This window comes from Corvus moneduloides, chromosome Z, assembly GCF_009650955.1.
Source record: "Corvus moneduloides isolate bCorMon1 chromosome Z, bCorMon1.pri, whole genome shotgun sequence".
Lineage (NCBI taxonomy): Eukaryota > Metazoa > Chordata > Aves > Passeriformes > Corvidae > Corvus > Corvus moneduloides.
Genome location: NC_045511.1, coordinates 28,077,509 through 28,084,105, shown reverse-complemented (window position 1 = coordinate 28,084,105; position 6,597 = coordinate 28,077,509).

Below are 6,597 nucleotides of genomic sequence, written 5' to 3'. Positions count from 1 at the left end.
TCATAGCCCATCACCATAGCTTTACAACAGAATTTCAGCTTCTAGGTTTGAAGCTTCTTCCTCTTTCTCCTGTCTCAGGATTTCAGCTCTTCCTTCTTCACTGACTTTGGTGTTTTCGTCACGTGCCTTCACCTTTCCTTTTCCTCTGACTTGGGAGAGGATTGATGTCTGCAGGCGTCATCTGTTCTGGAGGGAGCTTACAGCCCTACAAGGGTTAATGTCACCCGGCCCCGCAGCTGGAATTCCCTTATCGCTGTTGGTCACCTGCTCTTTGCCGGGCAGCGGCCTGAGATGAATTTCGGCCGCACTGGGTGAGGGCCGGCCTGGCCGAGCCGCGCTGCTGGCCCACCTGCACGGAGCAGGGCTGCGGGGGCTCTGGGGTGGCTGTCTCTCGGCCAGCCCGGCCTGCACTGATGGGGCTGTGCCGGGTGTCCAGCGAGCAGCAGCGGCTGAGATCTCAGCCAAGCTGCACTGCGGCCGACCCGGCCGGGCTGCACCGAGCAGGGCCCAGCCCCGCCCCTCTGGGCCACACTGCAGGCCCCCCCAGTTACCTGTCCGAGAGCCAGAAGCAAGAGAGCTTTCCCGGGCTTTGTTCGTTCTTAAATGTGGATCACAGAGGTGTGTCAAGCTTCTTAAGCGGCTTTAAAAAGTTGCCAATATTCAAACTGGCCAGCTGATTGGTTCTATTGGGTCTAGAGGAAGCTGTAAGCACGTCTTTGCAAAGAATCACTTCTGTGGCTGATGAAGCCCTCTTCAACTAAAAACCACCCAAACTATACCAAACCATGACACCCTGCTATCTGCTTTTTCTATTTCCCAGCACTAAGCACAATGCTGACAAAAGTCTATCTCCTTGTCATTTTTCCAAAAAGGAGTATTTTGTTCTGTTACACTGTATGGAGAAGCCTACACAAGATGCTTTGTGTTTGTGAACACTTGATTCTAAATGTAAGGAATTCTTCAGATTAGGTTATATTGAAGCCCTGAGAAAGTGGCAGGGGAAAAATTCTTGTTAATATCTAGTTTTATCCCTGCAAGAGCGGAGCTGTGCAGAAGGGCAAGGCTGTTCAATTTGGGAGGAGCAGTTCAGAATCAAACCTTATTAAACAAGGAGGATAATCCTATTCTGGAACTACCCAGTGAGTTTACATGGCAAGATTTTATTTGTGAGGCAGGGGGCTACAGGGGTGGCTTCTGTGTGAAGCTTCTAGAAGCTTCACTCATGTCAGATATAGCCAGTGGCGGCCAGTTCCACGGCAGATATTCCACTGGCCAAGACAGAGCCCATCTGTGAGAGAGCCATCTGTGAGAGCAGTAGCATCTTCTGGGATACTGGGATACTGAGGAAGGGGAAAAACTTCTGTGCTAAAACAGCCAGAAGAGAAGCCAGAATAGGTGAGAAAAACAGATCCATAGACACCAAGGCCAGTCAAGGAGAGAGAGGAGGTGCTCCAGGCACTGGACCAGAGATTCCCCTGCAGCTCCTGAAGAAGACCATGGTGAGGCAAGATGTTCCGCCTAAACCCACGAAGGTCCAAGGTGGAGCAGATATCCACCTGCAGCCCATGGAGGACCCCATGCTGGAGCAAGTGATTCCATGAAGGAGGCTGTGACCCTGTGGGGACCCCACACTGGAGCAGGTGCCTGGCAGAACCTGTGGACCTGTGGAGAGAGGAGCCTACCCTGGGGCAGTTTCACTGTCAGGATTTGTGACCCCATGGGGAACCCATGCTGGAGCAGGCTGTTCCTGAGGGATGAACCATGTGGAAGGGACCCATGCTAGATCAGATAGCGAAGAACTGCAGCCCCTGGTAAGGACCAACACTGAAAAAGTTTGTGAAGGACAGTTTCCCATGGGAGGGACCATGCACTTCAGCAGGAGAAGAATGTGAGGAGGTCCCTGAGGAGGAAGGAGCATCAAAGACAACATGTAATGACTGACTTAACTATACTATACTATACTATACTATACTATACTATACTATACTATACTATGCCATGCCATGCCATGCTATGCTATGCTATGCTATGCTATACTGACTATAGCCAGGATTCCCCATCCCCCTGAACCACTGTGAAGAGAGGAGACAGGGAATTTGGAGGTGAAGTTTTGTTCAGGAAGAAAGGAGGAGAGGGGGAGAAGATATTTTAAGATTTGCATTTATTTTTTATTATTCTGTCCTGATGTCATTGGTAATAAACTAAACTAATTTCCCTGAGTTAAGACTGTTTTCTGTGTGACAGTGAGGGTAAGGGTAATTGGTAAGGGATCTCTCCCCATCCTTAATTTGACTTCCTTTCCTTATATTTTCTCTCCCCTGTGCAGCTGAGGAGGAGAGAAGTGATAAAGCAAGTTTGGTGGGCACTTAGCATCTAGCCAGGGTCAACACACCACACCTTCCCAAACCATCATAGATGAAGGAAGACAATTTTTTCTGATCCAAATCCTAATTTATTTTAAAAAAAGTGGATAGGGGAAAGAATTAGGAACTGTCAAAGTTTGCAATGCCTTAAGCTCTGTCTGATTTCCTAGTCATTTCATAAATGAAACAGAGATTTTTTTTTTTCCTGCTGGAAACCTGATATAACCGAAATATTTATTTGCTTTAAACACTGCCACTGAGGTCATTCTCATTTCTGATGTTACCTGTGTGTTATCTAGTGAAAAGAAAATCCATTTTTTTCTCTGCCTTTCCTGCTCTTTCCAAGACATTATTTCTGTCCTTTAATAAATACCCACCTCTGGGTTCTCTTAGAGGTGTAACTGGAGTGGTTACATATGGTATTTGCACTGATTCTTCAAGGAGTGTTGTGGAACCTTCCTCATCTAGATCTGCTAGTTAGCTCAGCTAGCCCAGAACCCTCCCTGCTATCTTTGGACCCAGTGGTGTCTAGCAGGTGCAGAAACCCAGGAGGTATGCAGAGCCTTCTTGGACCTTGACCCTTTGAGTTTGTTTAAGCTACTGCAATGCCAGTAGGATCCAATGACTTGAAAGGGCAGATTTCTGGTTCTTTTCATATGCAGAAACTGCAGCAGTGATTGATCACTTCTCATCTCTTCCTCCTCGATGCACCCCTCTGCCCTCCAGGAAATCAGGGTTTGCTTGAATAAGCCCACGTGGAAGCAGCATCAAATTTTCCCTTTCTGCAGGGAAACTGTACTTTATGCCTATCTCCTAGCTGTAACTGTGAGATCAACAGTAGCAGCAGTAGGAGAAAATAAAATAAATAAATAAAAAAGAAAACCTAATCTAATAGGGTTTAACTCTGCTTTTGGAGGAGGCATCTCTAAGCGGCAGCTCAGCATTGCTCCAGGGAAATAATTATCTGAATTTCATTGAGAGTATGTCTAGAAGGAAAACTTGTGAACGAATGATTGCTTCCATCTCAGGATGTGACAGCAATCTTTTGACTGACTTCTGTGAAGACCCAAATTCTCCTTAATCCTTCAGAATATTAGACAGCAGAACATTTTTCAAATTTGACCTTTCTTCATAGCAGCTTTTCCTGCTTCTGTAACTATTTCTGCTGCATTGCCCAATCTTGTTTTGTACCATCCATATTTGAAACATTCATCCATTTTGTCAGTTCTCAGGATCAGGTAAAAGCAGGTGTTTTTGACAACTCAAAGAGGCTAATAAAGAACCCTTTTAAATGTATGGAACTTTTTCCAAAGTGATCTCTTTTTAAGACGTCTCCTTGATGTTAATCTTTCTGAGATTTTCTGCTGATTTTCTAGCATACAAGAGTGCTTCCAATAAAGGGGTTTTCTATTGCTATGTGAAACTGATGTTAATGCAATGAAGCAGTTATTAGCATCTGGATATTCTGCAGGTTGCAGCTTTTTGGTATCAGGTAGCTAACATCTGTCACAGGAATGGAAAATGAGAGAGATATTCTGAGAGGGGAAACAAAAAGCAGGAAGGAAACAGAAGCACTCTCATTAAAATCCCAAACTAACAAAACTTGACATGCTTTTTTTTGGAGGTTTTTGTTCAAGATATATCTCCTACTTAGCAGAGTGTGCCCATTTTTGAGAATTCTGGATGTTGCCGTATTTTACGTGCCTGTAAATTTTTGAAGGGTCCAGCAACTAGTGGCACCATTTTTTTGGAATATGAGGCCTGGCACCTGCATTCCCCCTTACACAGTGGTTTTGATGGTGAGAGGTACTTCTGATTTTGAGGGTGGAGGATGACAACTGTGTTGAGCATGATAAAACTCTGTTCCTCCTCCTGTTTAGTGCTGATTTTTCATTCATGGTGATACAGGATGTCGTCCTCCTGCTTATCATCCACAGCCCAGAAACCTCAGACCATCGTTTCTTCTACCTTTCTGTGGGCAAGTCCATTCAGGGGAAAAGGCTTGTTGTAAGAGAGTGAGAAAAGGAATGGGGGGTTAAGCTTACAGAAAAACCTCAAGTGTAATGTGAAATTTCCATTAAAACCCAAAAATAGTAACAAGATGGAGTAAGAAGCAAATGGAAAATCATAAATTCATATTGATAACATATTAGTCCCTTGCCTTGCTTTGCCTTCCCTCCTCCTCCCCTCCCTCTCTCCCTTCCTCTCCTCATCCCCCTCCTCTATTGAGGGGATATTAAATTACTAACTAAATTCCTCTCCCAATCCCCCTACATTGAGGAAACTAAATTACTGGGACTCAATTAAGCTGAGTGCTGCATGGGGCCAGCAGTGAAAGAGCTCCCATCCCCAAAATGCTGCTGAACTAGGAAACACAGTCTTTTTATAAGTGTGTCCATCTGTTCGGTGAAGCTAGGGAGGCTAGCAAAAGTTTCAGAATAAAGGTTAATTTTTTTTCTGGAGTAGTGAGGGGGTGTGTGTAGAAATATTTTCACTAAAGGACAGCAAGATTTGAAGATAATACTTGTTATTTAACATCATGCTTACCTGTGGATACTTGTTAAGTGTCTTCTCAAAGAAGCAAAGTCAAAAAAAGGATGAGGAGGCCCAGAACAGAACACGATGTGTCTAACATGTAACTGTGCAAATGCCAAAGTCCAGAAACTGAATACCAAATCCAGTCAGTGGTGGGTATGCTCTATTTCTATCATTTGGCTGACATGAGCTCTGGAGCCAGGAATCAGGCACCCACCAGCCAAAACAATGTGCAAAGCTGAGCCCTGTGGGAGTGTGATCCGAATTGGAGCCCAAGATAATATCCAGTCAGCTGAAAACTCTCAGGATGGAGGAAACACATCTGAAATTCCAGCTACACATTGGAATTTCAGATCTTTCTGTCTGTTGCCTAACTTGTTAGGGTATTCATCTAGCAAACAAGCACTTTTTGTTCTGCTCCCCCTTTCAGGGATAAATCTGTATTTTTAATTCATACAAATACTGTTAGGGCTACATTTGTGGTTATAAAGGCATATTTCATCAGTGTTTTCAGCTTTAAGCTGAATCAAGAATTGTGCCACATGATGAATAAATTATCACATGCTTTTCTCATAATTTTCATGTTTCATCAGAGGTTGAAAAATCAGACTTCTGCAGTTCACTGAATTAACCTTTTATATACCACAACACACTAAATAGAGCAAAACATTTTCCCCTTTCTTGGATGCATTTCTATAGTAACACCAAGTGTAAATTGTCTTTCTTATTGCTTTTGGTAACTCTACAGTGTATTTCTAGCACTTTCAACAGGAGCTAATTCAACAAAACTCTTCATGCCCAAAGGATGGGAGACAAACATCCCAATAAACTCTTTCTGTGGTAGCAAGTGCTAGATGCACAAGGGTGATTAAAGCACATTATAACTGATGCACAACAAACTGCGTAACATATTGATTTCCTGACACAGAAAACTCATTTCAGAAGTGCAAGTAAGAAAGAGGTGAATTAAGCACAAACCTGTTCTTATTCAGAATGTATTGAGCACAACTGAGTCTGACATCACCGTTTTTCTTCATAGATGTTCAGAAATGGTTTGCCTTGGGGAAGAAACTGAAAGACATAGTGTAAATGGATTCAGAAAAAATATGAGACCAAATGATGCTCAGAAACTCAGTGCTGCCTTATGACCATTTCTTCAAAAGCATCTTGGCAAAAACAAAATGAATCCCTACCTCCTGCTCCTTAAAGCCCCCAAAAACCAACCAAACAAAAAATCATGTCAAAAAACTTATGCCTCATATCAAATATTTTTTCAGTAAAAACTTTTATTATGAGAAATACATTTTATGGTATAATTTCAAGGGATTAAATTATGTTTCTGCATGATACATAAAACAGGTGTTTCCATCTTTATAGTGTGTATGAGGTAAGATGATCCATTTGAATAACCAGGATAAAAAATTTCCAAGTGTACCAATGAACCTTGCATAAATAAATCTATTTACTACTGAGCTATTAATAAAATGTGTATTTCTAGTTATGAATATACAATTTTAAAAAAGATTTGCAGGTAATTTCTAATACATATCTCTGGGGAGGCTGCCAAAAAGATTTCTTCCTCAACAAAACACAAGTATTGATGAACAGGACGTGAACTCATATGCATATGAGGATAATATTACCACTTCCTACCTTATGATTAAAAATAAGAATAAATTGTTCCACCTGTAGCTCATGA